The sequence below is a fragment of the Dasypus novemcinctus genome, chromosome 6 (assembly GCF_030445035.2).
Source record: "Dasypus novemcinctus isolate mDasNov1 chromosome 6, mDasNov1.1.hap2, whole genome shotgun sequence".
Taxonomy (NCBI): Eukaryota; Metazoa; Chordata; class Mammalia; order Cingulata; family Dasypodidae; genus Dasypus; species Dasypus novemcinctus.
In genome coordinates this window covers 105,150,909-105,175,075 of record NC_080678.1, presented here as the reverse complement: position 1 = coordinate 105,175,075, position 24,167 = coordinate 105,150,909, and the positions used below count along the sequence as shown (strand labels likewise).

Here is a 24,167-nt window from a genome sequence, read left to right as displayed (position 1 = left end):
TAGTGTTTCCAGTTTTTACTATTACACATTCATTATGTTAAGATGAACTTTCTTAATCAAAGTCATGCTTCTGCACTCCAGACAATTTTCCAGGACTGACGAACCAATGCAACACAATGACTCTGAACCTTGCTGGCACATGCCCCCAGGAAGGCTGAGCCTCATGCTGCCCAGCCATGTGCAGGCACGGCCCATTCCTGGCACAAACGGACACTGCCAAGCACTTTCCAGGCTGCCAATCTGATGGGTAAAAATTACTTCCTTTGTTACTTCTATTTGCCTTTTTTTTGGATCACCAGTGAGGGCAACCATGACTTTAAGAACTTACTGAGTTATTTTTTTTTTCTGCTAACTGCCTTTCGGAATCCTTTGTACTTGTCCTAGTAAGGTAAAAGGATTTGCTTTATTTTTTTAAGATTTATTTTATTCCCCCCTCATTGTTTGCACTTGCTATCTGCTCTCTGTGTCTGCTCATCTTCTCTTTAGGAGGCACCAGGAACTGAACCTGGGACCTCCCACGTGGAAGAGAGGTGCCCAGTCCATTCCGGCTTTGCTGCCTCTCGTGTTTCCTCTTTGTGTCTCCTTTGTTGCATCATCCTGTTGTATCAGCTTGTCATGCCAGCCTGTCACACCAGCTCGCTTTCTTGCTCGTCTTCTCCAGGAGGCCTGGGAACCGAACCCGGGACCTACCATGTGTCAGGAGGGAGCTCAATCACTTGAGCTACATCTGCTTCCCAGGACTTGCTTTAGAGCAGGGTCTCTTCTTTAGCTGGGCCTCCACCCTCGTCTGCTCCACCCACCTCACCATCCTTCACCCCTCGCCATCTGGTACATTTTCATCCTTCCGTACTTTCCTCAAGCTCATGCCATATACATATACACTCTCATTATAACACACACACATGGGTTGCTGTTTTATCTTTCAGCACTGCTTTTTTAAAAAGTATATCACAGATCCTTTTATGCATCTTGCTTTTCTTACTCACCCAATACCTTGTGAAAAACTCCCCAACTGTGAGAACTCTAATTGTTTTCAAAGGCTACATAATATTCCATGGTATGAATTCAGCTTGGCTGCTCAGGCACCCTCTGTTGATATCTTTCTCTTGGTATACAGTTTTCTATCATCACATACAATGCTGTAATAAGTATGTGTACATATATACCCATGCACGGTGGCATTTTATTTCTATGGGATAAATTGCCATGGCTGAAGGATAACATGTCAGATTCTTTTCATGGAAGTTATTAACACTTCACATTACACCAACAATTTACAAAGCACCTTCTGCCTGAATACTTGGCAGCAGCAGCGTTTTCACTGTTTTTAATTTCTGTAAGAATGATAGGTATGAAGTGGTACCTCACAGTTACTTAATACCAATTTCTTAAATATGAGGTTTTCACATTTATTGGCCATTTGGATCTGTTCTACTGTGAATTCCAAATTTATTTATCTTCCCAATTGCTCTAGTCACTTTTTTCTTTTCAGATTAGAACCCTTTATAAAATATGAACCTTATTTGTCATCTTGATGCAAACATTTTTGCAAATCTACTGTTTTTCTAGTTATTTTGTTTGGAGTCAATGACCTCAAAGGCAAATCAACACAAATTATCTAAACTGAAACACAAAAAGAAAAAAGAATGAGAACAGAACCTGAGACATATAACAAACTAACTGATGTGTAAGTGGAGGCTTACCAAGAGAGGAGCAAGAATGATGCAGAAGAAGTAACTGAAGAAATGAGGGAAAATGTTCTGAAATTAGTGAAAAACATAAACTCACAGATTGAAGAAACTTGACTAAACACAAGAAGGATGAATACAATAAATAAATTTAAATAAATTTAAACCTATTGGTTTAAGTATCTCTATGTAAATTATTTACTTATCCATTTGTTTAAATATTTTCTATTTATTTATTTTTAGTACTTAAATAAATATTAAAAATAAGTAGAAAACATTCATGCTACACTATTATCCATGTAGTGCAGCAGTGCTCCAAAATGTATTCACCAAGTGCGAAGAGGGTACCACAGTGATGAGGGAGGTTGTTGGTGTGGGAGGAGTGGGGTTGGGGGGTGGGGGATATATGGGAACCTCTTATGTTTTTAATGTAACATTTTTTTTGTTATGTATATATCTTCAAAAAAATAAAATTTACAAAAATGATGGGGTGGGGGGGTGGGGAGTGGGTTATATGGGAACCTCATGATTTTTTATGTTTTTTAATGTAGCATTCTTTGTGATCCATGAATTTTTAAAAGTGTAAAATAAATAAATAAATGAATAGAAAACATTGATCTAGCTAATGGGTGGAAAAAGAGAACACAACATTTGGGAGAACAACAGTAAGAATGATAGCTGATTGTAAATAAAAAACAATGGAAGCCAGAAGACAAGGACATTTAAAGAGTTAAAAGAAAAAAAACTGCAAACCTAAAATTCCACACCAAGCAAAAATATTCTTAAAAAATGTAGACAAAACACATTTCCATTCAAACAAAACTTGACAATCTGAGGCAAGGAGAAACACACTACTAAACACTAGAATGAGTTATTTAGTTTAAATAGAAAAGGTCCTACATGGAAAACCAGGACTGCAGGATCAATGGGAAAACATCAGAAAAGGTAAGTGAGGAACTAGAGAAGATTATCTTCTTACTTCTTAAAAAAGACTTTCAATAATATAAAGCAACAACAATTTATTATGGAGTTTGTAACACAGAATTAAAATATGTTACAATAGCACAAAAGCAGGGGCCAGTAAACGGAAGACTCCAAGATTTTTAAATTATGAGGTGGTTTAAAAAGTACTGGATAAGTTAAGGACACATATCACAATTTTGTGGATAACCACTAAAAGAATAATATAAAAAGATATAGCAGAACAAGTCAATAGATGAGACAAAGTGGAATTAGAGAAAGTGTTTTATTAATCCAAAAGAAGGCATGAATGGAAAAGGTACAAGGAAGAAATGTGACTAACAGAAAACAAGCAGCAAGATGACAGACATCATTAAATGCGTAATTACATAAAATGTTAATGGACTAAAACTCCAATTAAAAAACAAAGGTTGGCTGATGAGGGGGAAAAAATATAATAGGCTCTTATCAAGAGGAACACTTTACACGTAAGGACTTAGGTTGAAAATACACATTTATGCATGCCATCCAAACCCTACCTATAAGAAGCTGACACAGCCGTATTAATATCAAAGCAGACTTCAAAGCAAGGGGTATGATCACATATAAAGAGGAAATTTCACTGAACTTAGTCAGTTAATCTAGAAAACAAAAACAATCCTAACAGTATGTATCCAATAACTGAGTTTCATAATATGTGAAGCAAGTCACACAGATGTAAGATGGCAGAGCAGGGAGTTTTACAGATTGCCCTTATACTAGAAAAACGAGAGGTGGGAAGAGAGATCAGCATCAACTAGGTGGTGACCCTGGAACCAGAATGGACGTGAGAACAACTACGGGGGGCCGAGGAGGCGAGGACCTGCCAGAACTTCAGCTTCTGTGAGTGAGTGAGGGGATGAAGTGATGACCCGCCCCCAGTCTTCAGCCCTGTGTCCAGTGCCAGCAGCAGCTGGTGGGCCAAGGTGGGCAGAGGAAGCCTCCTCTGAAGCAGGACTGACGGTCAGGTCTGTCGAGGAACCCTGAGCGACCAGTGCAGAACATGGCCTGTTTCATTCCTTTGGGCAGCAGTGGCTTCTAAGCTCCCATCAAAATCCACCAGGACATGAAGACCCAGTGACCTCTTATTTTTTCCCTTTGTGGGGGCAATGGACTTCGTTTTTCTTTCTCAAGCTTCCTCTTTTTTGTGCTTTTGGGTCTGGCATGCCCCTGAGGGATCAACAGCAACACTGGTCTAGGTTTTGGCCTTGAGGGCAGCAGTGTCCTTTCCATTAAACAGAGCAAAGGCTTGGAGAGGCAGTGCAGCTTCTTCCTTTTCTTTATTTTTCCCTAGGGATTGAGTGCAGGTGTTCTGGCTGTGGTATTTTTTTTCTGTTTCTTTCTCCCTCCTTCTCGCTACCTTTCCTCCTTCCTTTCCTTTCCTTTTTCCTGTTGTTCTTGGTCTGGCAGACTGAAGACTGCAGGTAGAAGACTTCCAGAATCACCATAGTATATTCTCAGAATGCCCAGTTCTCCACAAAAAAATACCAGACATACAAGGAGACAGGCCCAGGCATAGGAAAAAATGAATTCAACAGCAAATAATCTAGAGGAAGTTAAATATCTGGAATTACGAATATAAGATCTCAGAAAAACTCTCTTAAATAGGATCATTGAACTAAAGGAATGTGTGGACAAAGAACTAAATGAAATCAGGAAAACAATATATGAATAAAATGATCATTTCAATAATGAGATTGAAATAAAAGACAAAATGCAGATTCTAGAATTGAAAGGTAAAACAACTGAAACGAAAAATTCAAAAAAGGTGTTCAATAGCAGATTGGTGACAAAAGAAAGGATAGCAAATTTGAAGATAAAACAACTGGAATTGCCCAGGTAAGAAGCAGAGTGAAAAAGAATTTTTTAAAAAGTGAAGAGTCTGAGAAACCCATGGGACATTAACAGGCATGCTAAAATAAGCATCATAGGAGTCCCAGAAGGAAAAGAGATAAAGGGCAAGAAAAAATATTTGAATAAAGAATGGCTGAATAGTTCCCAATTCTGATGAAAGATACAAATGTACAAATTCAAGATGCTGAACAAACGCCAAGCAGAATGAACCTAAAGAGGTTTATATACCAAGACACATTATAAACAGCTGTCAAATGTCAAGGATACAGACTCTTAAAAACAGCAAGAAAGAAGAAATACATCACATATAAGGGATCTTCATAAGATAAACACTGAATTTTTCAATAAAAACCATGGAGGCCAGAGGGTAGTGGGAGGACTTCTGAAAATGATCAGTGAACAGGCAGAAAATCGTTCTGGGCTCCGGAGCCCGAGGAGTGCTGTGCAGCATCCAGGGAAGCCGGAGGGACCACTCGGCCGCAGTTGCGGGCGCCCAGCCCCACCCCTGTGCCTGCCAGGTCAGCCCCTGCTGAGCTTGCTGCTGGGGACCCGGAGGGCTGCAGAAGTCTTCCCCCCAAGAACAGAGGGGGCAAGCCCAGGACTGATCCAGATTTTGGCTGGCAATTTTGGAAGCTGGGTCCCACTCTTTTCGCCCGTCATGGAGAGGTATGACCACACACTGTTTCAACCCCACAGGGGCAGAGCAGACAGAGCTCTAGAAACACCCTCCCTGTGGGGAATAGGTTGCTGAAGAGCACCACCTGCTGAGCAGGCCAGGAAATTGCACCTTCCATAAGCCGACAAGAAGGCTTTTGGCCAAAGAGCACCATCTGCTGGGAAGACCAGGAAAGCATAGCCTTGAGGAGCCCACTGGAACTGGTCTGGTGCCTGGCCCTGTTTTGGCTGGGAAATACTAATGAACCAAGTGTCAAAGAAGAGACTTAACACAAAGCCAACCAACAACAAAACTCTAGACAAGAAACAGAAACTGACCTTCAGAGTAAGCTCATGAAGATAATCAGACATCAGCAAAAAATTACAAGCCATACTAAACAGGAAGATAAGGCCAAAGGAACAAATTAAAAATCCTGAAACAAATTTAAATCCCTAAAGACACAGGATTTAAGACAACTAATCAATGATGTTCACACAAATCTCCTAAATCAATTTAAGGAGATGAAGGAAAATATAACTAAAGAAATAAGGATATTAAGACAACTGGTGGGAGAGAGAAGAATGGGTGTAACATGGGGCATTTCGGGGGCATGGAATTGTTCTGCATGACATTGCAATGACAGATAAAAGCCATTATGCATCTTGTCAGAACCCGTGGAATTGTGCAATACAGAATGTAAAACATAATGTGAACTGCAGACCATGCCTGATACCAGTGCTTCTATATGTGTTCATCAATAGTGGCAAATGTACCACACTGATGAAAGACATTGTGGGTGGGGTGGGCTGGGGGAGGGGTGGGGGAGTCCCCTTTATTTTCAATGTAACATTGATGTGATCTGAAGCTCCTTTAAAAATAAAGGAGGAAGAAAAAAAGATGACGACACTGGGTGAGCATAAAGAAGAATTGGAAGGTACACAGAGAAAAAATAACATCTTATGGGAATGAAAGGCACAATAGAAGGGATTAAAAATACTCTAGAGACATACAACAGCAGATTTGACCAGGCAAAAGAAAGAGTCAGTGAACTGGAAGATAGGATATTTGAAATCTCAGAAAGAAAAACAAATAGAAGAATGGAAAAAACTGAGCAGGGTCTCAGGAAATTGAATGACAGCACAACACATAGAAACATACGTTTCATGGGAGTCCCAGAAGGAGAAGAGAAGAAAAAAGAGGTAGAAAGAATATCTGAGGAAAAAGTGGCTGAAAATTTCTCAACTCTTATGAAAGACATTAATATACATGTCCAAGAGCACAATGTACTCCAAAATAAATCCTAACAGACCTACTCCAAGACACATACTAAACAGAATGCCAAAGACAGAGAATCCTGAAACCAGCTAGAGAAAGGTGATGTGTCACATACAAAGGGACAGTAGTAATACGATTAAATGCCAATTTCTCAGCAGAAACCACAGAGGTGAGAAGGCAGTGGTATGATATATGCACAGTACTGAAAGAAAAAACTGTATAATCAATCTTTCGTGATGTATCTGATGGACCCCTTTCTCATTTCCATTTCTATTTTTTAACTATTTTTGTGGTTACCCTGGGGTTTGTATTATATAACTTACTAATCTGAAAAAAATACCAATTCAGATTCAATAGCATACTCATTTTCTGTTCCCCTCTCTCTTTTTCTCTCTTTATGTTGCTTTTCTCCCACTTTACCACTTTATATTTTGCATGTCTGATATCAGGAAAAATACCTTTTTAAGCTTATTCAGCTGTATTCTGACTCTTATAGGAATTAAAGAGTAGAGTTGTATGAGGATACAGTTCAATACACAACTATTCAAAGAAATGAAATCATGACGCAAATGGCAGCATAGATATGATAGTAGGCTAATGTGTCAACTCGGCCAGGTAACTGTGCCTAGTTGTCTGGTCAAGCAAGTACTGGGCTAACTGTAATACAAGGACATTTATGAACTTTAGTCATCAGTGAGCTTACTGCATTGATGGCTGATTACATCTACAATCAAACAAGGACACTGCCATCAGCAATGAGTAATGTTTAATCCAATCAGTTAAATGACTTAAAAGGGGGAGTGATTTCAGCATTCAGAGAGAATCTTCCAGCGTGTCTTTAGATAGCCAACATCTCCTGGAAATTCATCAAGGACTTTCATCGGACTTACGTCAGAGCCCCTGCTTTGCAGCCTGCCTCAGAATCTAGACTTGTGCATTCCCATAGTCACAAGAGGAATTTTATAAAATCTCATACTATTGACAGAGGTTTCCTGTTCTGTTTCCCTAGAGAACCCTGACTAATACAGCTTGGTACCAGAAGTGGTTCTTGAGGAACAGAATCTGAAACATGGGTTTCTGAAGCGGTTCTGGGAGTTTTGCAATTGGCTCTCTAATCTAATTGGACTCAAGTGTACTAATGACTCCCTTTCCAATAACAAAGAGGCCACTAACAACCATGGAGTGAGCTGGCAATGGAGAGACATAAAATATCATTACTGGATTCCCCTATTTCCATGTTTATAAGCCGCAAGGATCTGGATGAGGGTGTTTTCAACAACTTAACAGAGTTTTATGGAGTCAAAAGGTACAGTGATGTTGGCTGGCTCCTCCTAGATACTCTAGATACAGTTACAAAAGAAAGGAATGAGCAAAAGGCTTCAAATTTGCAACTTAAACACTGCATGAAGGATGCAAAAGTTCCTGTGTGTACTCTGAAAGAAAATCTTGTTTCCTGCAGCCACAGGCTTGAGATCTCTGAAAAACAGACTCAGACTCTCATTGTACAAGTAGCAGAGTTACAAAGGAAACTAAAATCTCAGGGTGTCTGCTGTTAAAGTGAAGGATAAGCTGTTGCATCTGGCTCTTCCTATGACCAAAAAAGAGGCACAACACTAAATTGGTCTCTTTGGATCTTGGAGACAACACATTCCTCATTTGAGTGTGCTACTCTGGCCTGTTTACCCAAGTGACCAGAAAATCTACTAGTTTTGATGGGGACCGGAACAAGATGAGGCTCTGCAACAGGTCCAGACTGCTGTGCAAGCTGCACTGCCACTTGGGCCATATGATCCAGCAGATCCAGTGGTGCTGGAAGTGTTAGTCGCAAGTAGGGATCTTGTCTGGAGTCTTTGGCAGGTCCCTATAGGAGAATCACAATGCAGACCCTTAGGATTTTAGGGCAAAGCCCTGCCAACCTCTGCAGATAACTACTCCCCTTTTGAGAAAAAGCTTTTGGCCTGCTACTGGGTGTTAGTGGAGACCGAACGCTTAACTGTGGGCCATCAAGTTACCATGAGTCCTGAGTTGCCTGTCATGAGCTGGGTATTGTCTGACCCACCAAACCATAAAGTTGGGCGTGCACAGCAGCACTCCATAATAAAGTGGAAGTGGTATATACAAGATAGGGCTCGAGCAGGTCCTGAAGGCACGAGTAAGTTACATGAGGAAGTAGCCCAAATGTCCATGGTCAATACCCCTGCCATGTTACCTTCTCTTTCCCAGTCCATACCTTTTGGCCTCTTGGGGGAGTTCCTTAGAATCAGTTGACTGAGTAAGAGAAAACTCAGGCCTGGTTTACAGACGATTCTGCACAATATGCAGGTACCACCCGAAAGTGGACAGCTGCAGCACAGCAGCCCCTTTCTGGGACATCCCTGAAGGACAGAGGTAAGAGCAAATCCTCCCAGTGGACAGAACTCTGAGCAGTGCACCTAGCTGTTCATTTTGTTTGGAAGAAGAAATGGCCAGAGGTGAGTCAGTACACTGATTCATGGGCTGTTGCCAGTGGTTTGGCTGAATAGTCAGGGACTTGGAAGTTAACATGATTGGAAAATTGGTGACAAAGAGATCTGGGGAAGAGGGATGTGGATAGACCTTTCTGAAAGGGCAAAAAAAACATGAAAATATTTGTGTCCTGTGTAAATGCTCACCAGAGGGTTTCTTCAGCAGAGGAAGATTTTAATAATCAAGTTGATAAGATGACCCACTCTGTGGCTAAGGCTCAGCCTTTTTCCCCAGCCACTCCTGTCACTGCCCAGTGGGCTCATCAATAAAGTGGCCATGGAGGTAGGGATGGAGGTTATGCATGGGCTCAGCAACATGGACTTCCCCTCACCAATGCTGATTTGGCTACAGCCACTGCCAAGTGCCCAATCTATCAGAAGCAGAGACCCACACACAGCCCGATATGGCACCATTCCTCGAGGTGACCAGTCTGCTACCTGGTGGCAGGTTGACTACATTGGACCACTTCCACCATGGAAGGGGCAGCAATTTGTTTTAACTGGAATAGACACATACTCCAGATAGGGTTTGTGTTCCCTGCACACAATACTTCTTCCAAAACTACCATCGTTCACTTACCAAATGTCTTATCCACCACCATGGCATTCCACACAGCGTTGCTTCTGAACAAGTAACCCATTTCACAGCAAATAACTGTGGGAATGGCACATGCCAATGGAATTCACTGGTCTTAACAAGTTCACCATCATCCTGAAGTAGCTGGATCAACAGAACGATGGAATGGTCTTTTGAAGAGTCAATTACAGCACCAACAAGGTGGAAATACCTTGTAGGGCTGGAGAAGTGTTTTCCAAGAGGTTGTGTATGCTCTAAATCAGCATCCACTCTATGGTCCTATTTCTCCATAACCAGCATCCAGGTCCAGGAATCAAAGGGTAGAAAGGGGAGTGGCACCACTCACTATTACCCCTAATGATCCACTAAGAAAAATTTTGCTTTCTGTCCCTGCAACCTTAAGCTCTGCTGGTCTACAGGTCTTAGTTCCAAAAAGAGGAGTGCTTCTACCAGGGAACGCAATTATGATTCCGCTGAACTGGAAGTTAAGACTGGCCTCTTGGGGCTCCTCTTACCTCTGAATCAACAGGCAAAGAAGGGAATTATTGTACTGGCTGGGGTGATTGATCCTATCAAGGGGAAATAGGATTGCATCTGAATAATGGGGGTAAAGAAGAGTTTGCAGGGAATACAGGAGATCCTCTAGGACATCTCCTAGTACTGCCATGCACCATGATTAAAGTCAATGGGAAATTGCAACAAAGCAATCCAAGCAGGACTAACTATGGTCCAGAATCTTCAGGAATGAAAGTTTGGGTCACTGCACCGGGCAAAGAACCACAGTCAGTTGAGGTGCTTGCTGAGGGTAACAGGAGCATGGAATGGGTATGGAAGGTGGTAGTGATCAGTATGAACTTCAACCATGTGGTCAGTTACAGAAACAAGAACTTATAATGGTCATGAAATCTTTCTTCCTTGTTTTGTTATGAGTATGACTGTATACGTACATAAAACGAGTATCTTTGTTTTCTTCCCTAACCCCTTCCCTTATCATATGACAAGTTGTATTAGTTTTATTTCATATTTAAGGATGTCAAGTTTAAGAGCGTATATTACAAGGACTTACGCCCTGTTCTGTAGGGAATTAATGTGTTTCTGGTTGTATGAGGGACAGCTGAATATTATTAGGCAAAAAATATATACGCATGTCTGTTATTGGTTTTTTTTGGAGACTAAGTATGGTTTAAGGTGATGTGTATGGTTGCCAAGTTGACAAGGGGTGGACTGTGAGGGCTACTATGTCATCTTGGCTAGGAAATTGTGCCCAGCTGTTTGGTCAAGCAAGTACTAGGCCAATTGTAATACAAGGACATTTATGGCCTTTAGTCATCAGCGAGTTTATTCCATAGATGGCTGATTATAACTACAATCAATCAAGGAGATTGACATCAGCAATGAGTGATGTTTGATCCAATCAACTGAAAAGGGAAGTGATTTCAGCATTCAGAGAGAATTTTCCAGCTGTCTTTGGACAGCCAATGTCTCCTGGGAACTCATCGAGGACCTTCATCAGATCTTCCTCAGAGCCCCCTGGTGTGTAGCCTGCCTGCGGAATCTGGACTTGCACATCCCCATGGTTATGTGACAGAATATTACAACATCTCATACTATTTACAAATATCTCCTATTAATTGTTTCCCTAGACAACCCTAACACAATGGATGAACCTGGTGGACATTATGTTTAGTAGTAAGCCAGACACAAAGGGCAAATATTGTCTGACAAAGGGCAAATATTGTATGATTTCACTATTATGAACTGAATATAATGAGCAAATTCATGGAAGAGTTAAATGTAAGACACCAGAAAATGGAATGAGGTTAGAGAATGGAAGACCAAAGTTTACTCTATGCAGAATTGGTAAAAAGGTTGTTTGTAAATGTTTGGAAATGAATAGAAATGGTGAAAGCACGCCAAAGTGTTTGTAATTAGCAACGCTAATATATGGGTATGATAGTGGATGAGAGGAAAATATATATCACTAGAAGAAAAGCTTAAAAATGAAACATGGGACTGTAAATCAGACCGAACTCTCATGTGAAAAATGAGTATGGTTAATAGGGCATATAAAAGAATATTTTTCTCTGAAACAAAACAAATGTTTGTTAATGTTACAAAATGTTATTATCAGGGTGATATTTTGGCAAAAATACAACCAAAGCAAACTATGGAGAGTTGTTTATGGTAATATACTAATAACCATCTATCAATGGTAAAAGAAAAAAAGCATGCTAAAAGAAACTAGACAAGAAGTACCATGTACAGTAGGAAAGAGAGATTAGGAAATGACTACTAAGGGGTAGAACAATTGTTTTTGTTTTTGTTTTTGTTGTTGTTTTGGGTTTTTTTTTCTTTTTCTATGGAGTAATGAAAATGCTCTAATATTGATTAAAGTGATGAATGCACAACTCTGATTATACAAAATGCCATTAATTGTACCCTTTGAATGGACTGTATCATTTATGAATACAGTTCAATGAGGTTGATTTTTTAAAAGACGAATATACTAGACTCAAAAGCTGAATCGTCAGTTATTTCTTGTCTTTGGAAAAGTCTGCGTAAGACTGAAATGCTTGTTCCCTGAAGGTTTGACTGAACTTAGGCATTTTCTATTTTGGGAGGTTTTTACTACTTATAATCTTACCTAATGGTTTATTTTCCATTCTTCTGATTTCTTCCGGAGGCAGTTTCCCCCGCCCCCCCTAGGAATTTGTTCATTTTGTCTAAATGAAAAAAAGAAAAAAAGCTTCAATGCATAAAGTTGGTCTTACTGTTCTCTTATTACTTTCTAGTCTACATTATATCTCTAATTATGGTCCCCTTTCATCCCTAATATTGTTTTATTGTGCCTTATCTCTTTTCTTCCTGGTCATTTTTCTGAGATTTATCAATATTTCAAAGAATCAGCTTTATCTTCATTATTTGATTTCCATGTCATTGACTTTTTTACTCATATACATTGTCTCCTTCCTTTTACTTGTCTTTTGTTAAGTTTAGTGCTTATCTAATTTATTTTCAATACTTTTTCTTTCCTTATAAGAAGCATTTCAGGTTAAATTTTTCTATTAAAATACTGTTTTCACTGCGCCCATGCATTTTTAGTTGAAATTTCTGTTCAATTTTGAGTATTTTTCTTTTTTGTGTGACATTACTAAGTATTTATATTATAGACTGGGCACATATCCTATATGATATTAGTTCTCTAAAAAGTTAGGAACTGCTTTATGGTTTAATACATAGTCACTTTTTGTGAATGTTCCATTCATGTTTGAGAAAAATCATTCCTCTGTTGAATGCAGAGTTCTATATATTTTTATTGTCAAGCTTGTTAATTTCCTTGTTCAAATTGTCCATATCTTTATTTCTTTTAAAATTATTAATAATTGAGGAAGGTAAACTGCAAGTTCAAAATTATAGCCATAAATTTGTCATTTTCCCCCTCTACATCCATCAGTTCTTTAGCCTTTCATAATACTATTATTTCTACTACCTTCTGTTTTCTACTATTATTATTTAGGAGTATGATAGTTATTTTTTGACTATGGTCTTTTCTCTCTGGTTGCTTACTGTATTATTTCTGCTTTTAATGTTTGGGAATTTTGCTGTGATGTTTATCAACGTGGAATTAAAATAATTATTCTGCTTGGTGGAAAAAAAGTAGAGTTGGGAGCTTATGAGGCTTAAGTGGTTGAGCACCTGCTTCCCACATGGAAGATCCCAGGTTCAGTCCCCAGTGCCTCCTAAAAAAACCCAAAACAAACAAGCTAAACAAATGAAAAAACCTACTCAGGGGAGCCAATGGAGCTCAGTGGTTGAGTGTTAGCTTTCCACATACAAGGTCCTGGGTTCAATCCCTGGCCCCCAGTACCTCAAAAAAGAAAAAAAAAAAAAAAAAAGAGTTTTAGATTGAGGATACAGTACTATTGGGTTTTGCATTTAACCTAGTTATTCTTACTGATGATCTTCATTTCTTCACACTACTCCAAGTCACTCCTGTCTTTCCCATTCAACCTGCAACATTCCCTTTAGTAATTCTTGCAGGGTGTGTCTTCTGTTGATTAACTCTTCCAGTTTCTGTTTATCTGTGAAAATTTTAAACTCTCCCTATTTTTGTCTCTATAAATTTATTTATACTTACATTTTATATAAATGGAATCACACAATATGTAGTACTTTGTGTTTGGTTTCTTTCACTTAGCATAATGTTGTGGTTTTATTATTTATTATAATTTCTTAACTTAGAGAAGTTGTAGGTTTACAGAAAAGTCATGCAAAAAAATACAATATTCTCACATACCCCCTATTCTTGACTCTTTGCATTAGTGTGGTTCCTTTGTTACAACTGATGAATGAATATTAAAAAATTACTATTAACTAGAGTCCACAGTTTATATTAGATGTACTTTTCCCATATACCATCCTAAAATTAATACCTTAAAGTAGTATTGTACATTTGTTATAATTCATGAAAGAACATTCTTATATTAACATTTTTACTATTAACCACAGTCTATCATCTACAACAGGGTCCACTGTGTATACAGTCCTATATACAATTCATCCAAAATGTATACTCAATCATCAGAGTTGTGCCCTCTTCACCACAGTCGATTTTAGAACATTTTCACTACTTAACTATAGTCCATGATTTACATTAGTTATATTTCCCCATATATCAACATATTATTAACACCTTGTAATACTAAGTTTTGTTCTGGTTCGTGGAAGAATATTCTTGTATTTGTACTATTAACCACGTTCCTTATCCACCACTGGGTCACAGTGTTATAAAGTTCCAAGTTTATCTTTTAGTAGTTCTTCCATTGACATGTACAATCTCTCTCATTTTTGAAAGGCAGTTTTGCCAGATAAAGAATATTGGCTGGCAGTTTTTTTCTTTCAGTGCCTTAAATGTGTCATACCACTACCTTCTTGCCTCCATGGTTCCTGATTAGAGATCAGCACTTAGTCTATTAAGGATCACTGTATGTGACAAATCACTTTTCTCTTGTTGCTTTCAGAATTCTCTCCTTATCTTTGGAATGTGATATTCTGACTAGTATGTGTCTTGGCGTAGGTCTATTAGGATTTACCCTGTTTGGAATATGCTGAGCTTCTTGGACATGTATATTTACGTCTTTCATAAGAGTTGGGAAATTTTCGGCCATTATTTCCTCAAACACTCTTTCTGCCACTTTTCCCTTCTCTTCTCCTTCTGGGACACCCATGACGTGTATGTCTGCATGTTTCATGCTATCACTCAAATCCCTAAGACAATGCTCACTTTTTTTCTATTCTTTTATCTAACTGTTCTTCTGATTATATGATTTCGATTGTGCTGCATTCTAGTTCACTAATTCTTATTTCTGCTGGTTCAAATCTGCTTGTAGTAGTTTCATATAATTGATGAATTCCAAAAAGAAATACTGGATTATGCTTGTAATCTGATCTGTACCTAGGCATGGCGAAGAACAGATTTGGGGGTTTCTAAAGTTGAGTTTTTGATAGTAGAGCGTGATGCTGAAGCCTCAAGCTGCAGCCCCAGTAAGCCCACAGAGGAAGGAGAAGCCAGGCCTAGGAAGAGAGGAACCCTGAACCCAGAGAAAAGCAAGACCCTGGAAGGGAGGAACCCAGAAAGGCTGAACCCTCACAGCAGTCAGCAGCCATCTTGCTCCAACATGTGAAAATACTTTGGTGAGGGAAATAACTAAAGCTTTATGGCCTGGTATCTGTAGGCTCCTACCCCAAATAAATACTCTTTATAAAAACCAACAAATTTCTGGTATTTTGCATCAGCACCCCTTTAGCTGACTAATACACTGCTGTTGTATGCCTCTAGTGTATTTTTAATCTCCATTATTGTTCTTTCATCCCTGTAATTTCTATGTTTCTTTGCAAACTTTCTAATTCTTCCTTTTGCTCACACATTGTCTTAATATCCTTTAGCTCTTATCCACCATTAGTTTCTTTCTGGCCATGTTTTCCTTCATGTCCTTGAATTAATTTAGAAGGTTTGTTTGAACATCACTGATTAGTTGTTCCAAAGTCTGTGTCACCTCTGAAGTTTTCATTTGTTCCCTTCACTGAGTCAGATCTTCCTGTTTTTTAGTATGACTTGTAAATTTTGCTGATGTTTGGGCATCTGATTATGTGTTAACTCTGAAGGCCCGTTTCTCCCTCTTGCCTACTGTTTAGCAATGCATTAAGGCTCTTCTTTGACGCATGGTCCAACTTATACTGGACCTGTAGAGTGGCCCATGTTGAAGTGTTGCAATTTTCTCAAGTCTTCTGCACCTGAATCTTGCCCTTGATATGAAGTACAACTTTTAGGACTGCCTGTTTATGTGCAACTGTTTCACCTACAGGAGAAAGCTTCCTTTATTCTGTTCCTTCTCTGGGAATCCTGATCTGTTCTGTTTGTTTTTGTGCAGGATTTTCTCCTCAGCTCCTTAGATTAGTTTAATTTCTCTCCCTTACTCAGTGCCCCATTTTTATTATACTTTCCAGTTCCGGGACCTATCCGGCCTTATAGCAATTCCATTTTCCCTTCTTTCAGATTCTCTGCTTCCTGTTACTTCCCCATTAGAGTATCTCACCCTAGGGAGCCAAATTGGATTAATTGAAGAAGGTCCATTTTTTTCATTTAGGTGACCCAACATACCAGAGTGTGTACCCCCATCAACAATTCCACTGCATTCTCTTTTCTTTCCTGGGGGCCTTTCTGTGTATGTGCTGTCAGTCACTCCTGTTCCTCCCTGGGTCTCTGTGGACCATACGCACAGGGTTCTAACTCATCACTGGGAGTGGCTCCATGGTCTACATCACAGGCAGGAGGTACCCTGGCCATGCTGCCTCTCTATTAAGCTGCATGGGACGGAGTGAAAGGAAGGGTTCTGAACTAGCAGGTTCATGTCATAGATCTCCTACCATTTTTGGTGTTTTTTCTTTTTCTTCAATTTAACATTACTGGGGTCCTCCTCCAGTCTCTATCATCCTCCACAGTTCCAAGCAAATGGGATTTGTCCTTTTACTGTTTCTGAGGGAAAACTTTTTCAGCAGATGTCTTATGTCACCATGTTGATAATATCACTCTTATGACCAAATGATATTTGACAAGGGTACTAAGTACATGCAGTGGGGAAAAACAGTCTCTTCAACAAATGGTGCTGGGAAAACTGGATATCCACATGCAAAGGAATAAAGTCAGACCTCCAACCTCACACTATGTACAGATATCAACTCAAAATGGGTCAAAAACCTAAATATAAGAGCTAAAATTCTAAAATTCTTAGAAGATAACATAGGGGGAAATCTTCAGGACCTGGGATTTAGAAATGGATTCTTTGATATGACACCAAAGCACATGCAACAAGAGAAAGAATAGGTAAATTTGATTTCATCACAATTAAAAACTTTTGTACATCAAAGGAAATTATCAAGAAACTGAAAAGACAACCAACAGAATGAGAGAAAATTGTTGGGCATAATACCCAGAACATACAAAGAACTTTCAAAATGCAACATCAAAAAGAAAACCCAATTTAAAGATGGGCTGTTGCAGTGTGGGCTCGCCCAGAGGGCCGCTGCAGGGCGGTGTGGGCTCGGGCGGAGGGCTGCAACACACGGAGGGGCCTTCCGAGAAGGTGCTCCGGGGCCGGCAAGGTGCAGAGGACGCGCGGTAGGAAGAAGACTACCGAGGAGACCAGGATCTGTGCGCAAGTCTGATTTATTCAGGAAGTACAGCGGTTAATATAGGGCGAAGACGGGGGAGGGGCAGGGGGCGTGGCCGGGGGGCGGCAGACGGCTGATAGGTTCGTGCAGGGGTGCATCACTGGTTGCGGGCAGAAGACGGGGTAGCCAGGGTTCTCGGCGGCAGCGAGGCGGGGCTGTCATGGCGCGGCGGTGGCCCTCGGGGGAGAGGCGGGGTTAGGCCACCAAGGGGGAAGCGGGTGCAGCTGGGCAGAGGGGCGGGCAGTACACCCGAACCCCAAGCGGAGGGCCTTAACGCCCGTTCCCGCCACCCGGGTCCGACTCGCACCGGCGCCTGGAGACGAGCCGACCCTTGCTGTCGCCGCGCTCCCACACGGTGCCACCCTACATTTCCCCCTTTTCTTTTATTAAGCACCGAAGAAAGTGGAAGAGGAAGGGCCAGCGCTCATTTTGTTGGGGGGGGCCTCGCCAGGCAGCGCGTTCAAGAAGCCTGTCTTGGGGGGGGGGTGAAGGTGGGTGGCGGCGGCCGCCAGGCCCTTTCAGCTTGGGCTAGGTGGAGTAGCCGCAGAACTTGTTGGCAGAGAGGGTCGGGCTCAGCATTCAGGGTCATCATGGCCATCCGAGGGGCGAGGTGTCGCTGGCGACGTTTCTCTCTCCGGGTCGGGCGGTTCAGTGGTGGCGGGCCGGATGAGGCGTCCTGGGATCCAGATGGGCTGGGCGGCGTCATCTGGAAAGACACAAGCAAAACCCCTTCCCTGGGCAAGGAGGGGGGCAGGCCCTGACCAGATGTTAGTCTTGGGGTCTTTCCACTGAACAAGGGGGGCCTGTGTGGGCCGGTAGGATGGGCCCCAATGAGCATGTACTGGGGAAAGGCCATCCTCATCAAAGCAGAGGAGGCTGTGGTGGATTAAGGCAGAGGTGACAATTTCTCCAGGTGTGTGGCGGGGATGGTTGCTCCTTTCCTTTTGAATAAGATGCTTGAGGAAGAGATGAGTGCGTTCAACCATGCCTTGACCTTGGGGGTTGAACAGAATTCCAAAGTGATGAGTGATGTTGTATAGCCTCAGGAACGCGGCGAAGGAAGCGCTGCGATATGCTGGTCCATTGTCGGTTTTCAGGTCCCATGGGACTCCCATGAAGAGGATGGCTTGTCTGAGGGCCTGAATGCAGTGCTTGGCTGTTTCTCCTGGGAGGGGAACGGCATAGCACAGGTGGGAGAAGGTGTCGATGGCCACATGGAGATACTTGAGCCTGCCGAACTGGGGCACGTGGGTGACGTCCATTTGCCATCGGGCATTGGGGCGTAGCCCGCGCGGATTAACTCCTTGCGGCTGTAGCGGCCCAAGGGGCAGAAGGGGTGCACAGGTTTGGCAGCATCTGACCATGTGCTTGCAGGCCTGGATGGAAAGTTCCGGGAACAACTTGTGAAGGCTCCTGGCAGAGAAGTGAAATCGAGAGTGGAGTAGCTTGGCTTGGATGAGGAGGTCGCCAGGTGGAGGGGCGGGCGGTCGACCTCCCGAGCGCTCTACTGAGGCTGGGAGGGCTTGGACGGCTTGATCGGCAAGGTTATTGCCGGCGGCGATAGGTCCAGGAAGGCCAGAATGGCTCCTCACATGGGCGATGTACCAGGGCGCCGTGTGGTTTTCCAAGAGACTCTGGAGAGTTAGGAGTGCTTGGTCGATAGGCCTTTTGGCAGGAAAAAACGTGGCGAAAGCCAAGACTTGGCAGACTTGCAAGGTGTACAGGCTGTCAGTGAAGATGTTGAGGGGTCTGTCGGGACAGACGCGGAGAGCTAGGACGACGGCTTGGAGCTCTCCTACCTGGACAGAGTTCACGTTGATGTGGATGAGTATTTGAGGCTCTGACGTACCAGGCGAGTAGATGACAGCTGCGAACTTGTGCTTGGAGGCGTCAGTGAAGGCGGTGGTGGCATGTGGGTAGGGGCGGCGAGACGGGAAGGGGTGGTGCGGCGGAGGGATGAAGGATAACTGGGAGATGCCCTGAAGCAGCCGACGGCTGGGGTAGTGGTTGTCAAATTCGCCATGGAAGAGTTCCGCAAGGACTTGCATGTCTGGACTGGACAGAAGCAGCACAGTGGTTTTCTTGGCATCAAGCGGCCACACAATGGTGTCAGGGGGAGTACCATATGTGTGGGTGCATTGCCGGACGAGGTCAATGGCCAAGGAGATCCAGAGGGTGACTTGCGGGCTGATTTTTCTGAGCTTGCTTTTGGCGGTATGGAGCCAGAGAAGGGGCCCCTTCTGCCAGAGGAGCCCGGTGGGCGTACCCGTGGTAGGCAGGATCAGCGCCAAGATGGCTCGGTTGGGGTCGTGACGCTGCAGTTGGCATTCTCGCAGGGCATCATTGACAGCTCAGATGGCCTCCTGCGCAGCCGAGGTAATAGCGATTTTCTTTGTTACGGCCTGCGGAGGGTCTTGGTCGGTTTGCAGGAGGGCGAAGAGGGGTTGTAGTTGAGCGGTGGTGATCGGGAGAGCCAAACGGAGCCAATTGATGTGCCCACAGATTTTCTGTAGCTCTGTCAGAGATAGCTTCTGCGGAATGGCCAGTTGGGGGGCCGCAGGCGTGATGGTGTTGTGGATGTTGAAGCCTAGAAAGGTGAAGGGGAGCTCCATGCGTACCTTATCTTGTTGGACTTGTAGGCCAAGGTCGTTGAGATGGCGCAGTAATGCCGTGACGATGGCTTGGAGGCCTCCGGGGGTTTCATGCGCCACGAGAAGGTCGTCCATGTAATGAACAATGTATGCAAAGTTCTTTAATGGCTGAATTGCCTTATTGACATAAAGCTGGCAGATGGCCGGGCTGTTTCGCATTCCTTGCGGGAGGACTCACCATTGGTAACGCTCAGCTACTTCTTGGTGATTGGTGCACGGGAGCGTGAAGGCGAATTTTGGACGGTCTTTTGGGTGCAGTGGAATGGAGAAGAAACAGTCCTTGATGTCGATGGTGGCAGCGCACCAGTGTCTAGGTACAGCCGTGGGGTGGGGGCACCCCGTTTGGGGGGAGCCCATTGGGCGGATGTGCTTGTTGATCTCACGCAGGTCGTGGAGGAGCCAGTACTTGCCTGACTTCTGAATGACAAAGACGGGTGAGTTGTACGGACTGGTGGATGGCTCAATGTGTCCTGCGTCGAGCTGGTCATAGACAAGAGCTCGGAGAACTAACAGTTTCTGGGATGAGATGGGCCACTTCTCCACCCAAATGGGCTCCTCGGTATCCCATTCAAGAGGAGTGGGTGCTGGAGGTGTAATGCGAGCAGTGGCGTATATCATTGGAGGGGAGCCGTGGATAGAATGGCTCCGCAGTTCGAGAGGACATCCCGGCCCCAGAGGATATTGTCGATGCCGGGCAGGACAAGGGGGCGGAAGGTGCCTTGGCGGCCTTCCTTGTCCTTCCAAATAAGATCTCGGCTGGTTTGAAATGAGGGAGCTGTTCCGGTGGCTCCAATGACGCGGGGGCCGGGGAGCACACCCCAGTTGTGTGCGGCTGTTTCTGGGAAGCAGGATATTTCTGCCCTGGTGTCAAGGATTCCCTCGAACCATTGGCCTTCAACCTCTAACTCCATTATTGGTTTCTTGGGTCCCAGTGGAACGGTCCACATTACGGCAGGGGGTGGTGGCGTGGGTGAGCGGCCTCTTGCTGGCGGGGCTGAGGCCTGCCCCCTCTCGCGTTTAAAGGCTGTCGTTGGCTGTTGGTGGTGCGGGCAGTCACGGGCCCAATGGTATCCTTTGCCGCAGCGGGGACATGGGGTGGGAGGCGCGCGTGGTCTGGCTCCTCCGGTGTCTTGAGGCGTGTTCGTGGATGGTCGTGGTTGGGCGGCATGAGGGCATTCGCGGGCAAAATGTCTGGTTTCTCCGCATTTGAAGCAGTCGGAGGAGAGGGACATGGCTGTGGCTATGGCCTGAGCCAGCACGGTGGCCTGCAGGTCTATGTGGGAGCAGGCCAGGATCCAGTCGTGTACTCCCCTTTCCTTCATTGGTAGGATGGCTTGTCGGCAGGCATTGGTGGCCCCTTCCAGAATGAGTTCCCGGGCAAGGGCTTGTTGCACATGCTCGCCAGGGACCTTGCGCTTGCAGGCCTCCTGAACCCGGGATACGAAGTCGGCGAAGTCTTCGTCTTTTCATTGGACTAGCTTGGCAAGTGGCTCAGGTCTGGTGGCGGAGCAGCTGCGGAAAGCGCGGAAAGCCAGCTCGCGAAGTTGGAGCCAGAACTCGGGGGGGGGCGTTGTGATATTGGGCTGGATTGGCGAATTGGCCCGTGCCTGTGTAAGCGTCCGGGGGATGGCGAGCCTCGACACGGGCGTTGTGTGCCACTTGCTTTTCTGCCTCTGATGTAAAGTGAGCACGCCAGTCGATGAATTGGCCGGGGGTTAGAATGGCCCGAGCGAGGGAAACCCAGTCATACGGAACCGCGAGCTGAGTGCTAAGCTCCTCAAGCAAATGTTGGGTGTACGGGCTACCGAGGCCGTCCTCTTTAACAGCCTTGCGGAGGTTTTTTATTTCGTCGGCTGTAAAGGGGTACCAATCCTGCGGACAGTGCCGCGAGGGGGCGGCATTCAGCGGGTATAAGAGCGGCGTCTGATGCGCGGGGGCCTCTGCCCACGGGGGCCAAGTACCCATGGGCCCTCTGGCGGATGAGGGATCCGCGGCGGGGGGTGCCCAGGGGGTGGGGCGAGAACATGGCTCGTCCCAAGATGGCGGCGCCTCACAAGATGGCGGACTGCCCCAGGGGGTAGGCGGCTTGTAAGATGGTGGCCGCTCCTCTTCTGGCGGGGTCCAAGATGGCGCCATGGCTGGAGGGGGCGGGTATAGGGGGAGGGACTTCCCTTTATCCTCCCAAGAAGAAGGCGGAAGTTCGCCATCTTGGGGCGAGGTAGGCGCGTCCGGTTTGGGCGGGCAAGAGTCCAGGGCATTGTTGAGGCGGCTGGACAAGGACTCGGTGTCAGAATCACTGTCTGACTGAGACCCCTCTCCCTTGCTCTTACCGCAGGTGCAGTGGAAAGCGTCCCGATTGACGGGGGTGCCCTGGAGGCACGAGCGAATGGCGATGAGCGTGGGGAGAAGGCTGGGGGGAAAACGCTTGTTCTCATACTCCATAGCCGCCGTGACGTGGTCAATGAGGTTAGTGTATGTGTCCGGGTCCCACAGCTGGCAAGTGGAGAGCCAGGGGTTGAAAGGCAGCAAAAGGTCCCAGTACGTTTGGAACTGCTTTACTGAGACATTCATATGATTGGTGTCTAAAAGGCCGGCAAGGGCCCTAACCTGAGGCGTCTGGCGGGAGGAAAGACGGCCGCCCATGGCGCCGACGGCGGGGCCTAGCGAAGACGGGGGTCCTTACCTTGCGGGCGAGGCGGGTGGGGGTCCGGCCGGGAAGTTGTTGCCCCCACGTTGGACACCAAATGTCGCAGTGTGGGCTCGCCCGGAGGGCCGCTGCAGGGGCGGTGTGGGCTCGGGCAGAGGGCTGCAACACACGGAGGGGCCTTCCGAGAAGGTGCTCCGGGGCCGGCAAGGTGCGGAGGACGCGCGGTAGGAAGAAGACTACCGAGGAGACCAGGATCTGTGCGCAAGTCTGATTTATTCAGGAAGTACAGTGGTTAATATAGGGCGAAGACGGGGGAGGGGCAGGGGGCGTGGCCGGGGGGCGGCAGACGGCTGATAGGTTCGTGCAGGGTGCATCACTGGTTGCGGGCAGAAGACGGGGTAGCCAGGGTTCTCGGCGGCAGCGAGGCGGGGCTGTCATGGCGCAGCGGTGGCCCTCGGGGGAGAGGCGGGGTTAGGCCACCAAGGGGGAAGCGGGTGCAGCTGGGCAGAGGGGCGGGCAGTACGCCCGAACCCCAAGCGGAGGGCCTTAACGCCCGTTCCCGCCACCCGGGTCCGACTCGCACCGGCGCCTGGAGACGAGCTGACCCTTGCTGTCGCCGCGCTCCCACACGGTGCCACCCTACAATGGGCAAAGGACTTGAACAGACATTTCTCCAAAGAAGATATACAAATAGGCAATAAACATATGAAAAGATGTTCACCACTATTAGCCATTGAGAAAATGCAAATCTAAACCACAATAAGATACCATCTCACATCCATGATATTACAATCTGAAAATAACAAGTGTTGAAGAGGATATAGAGAAACTGAAACTCTAGAGCATTGTTAGTGGAATGAAAAATGGTGCAGCAATTGTAGAAAGCAATATATCAAGTCCTCAAAAAGTTAAATACAACATTACCATATGACCTGGTAATTCCACTTCTAGGTATATACCCAAAGGAGTGAAAATAAAGTCTCAAACAAATATTTGTACACTAATGTTTATCATAGCAGTATTCACAATAACCAAAATGTGAAACAACCTGTGTCTATCAACAAATAAATGAATAAACAAAATATAGTACATATACACAATGGAATATTATTCAGTCAGAAGAAAGAATGAAGTTATAAGATATATAGCAACATGGAAGAACACTGAAAACATTAAGCCCAGTGAAATCAACAAGTTATATAAAGACAAATACTATAAGGTATCAATTAAAGGAAATGACTAGAAACAGCAAAATTGCAGAGAAAGAAAACAGATTAGAAGTTACGAGCTCATGGGGATAAAGGTAAGGGAGTATTTGTTTTTAAGAATTAAATGTTTTAAAATAAATTTTTAAAAACAGCAGCATTAAACTCATATATATGTATATATGCAATAAAAAATTACAGAACCAAAAGGAGAACTGGAGAAATCCACAATCATAGTAGAGGTTTAACATATCTTTCTCAGTAATCGATGGAGCAATTGGACAAAAAAAAAAAATCAGAAAAGGTGAAGAGGGAAATGGACTTGGCCCAGTGGTTAGGGCGTCCGTCTACCACATGGGAGGTCCGCGGTTCAAACCCCAG

General features: G+C 44.4%; 1 pseudogene; it reads right to left on the bottom strand.

The window, feature by feature from the left end:
• Nucleotides 1–24,167, bottom strand: part of LOC131278778 (protein arginine N-methyltransferase 2-like) — a 77,940-nt pseudogene that overhangs the window by 45,442 nt on the left and 8,331 nt on the right.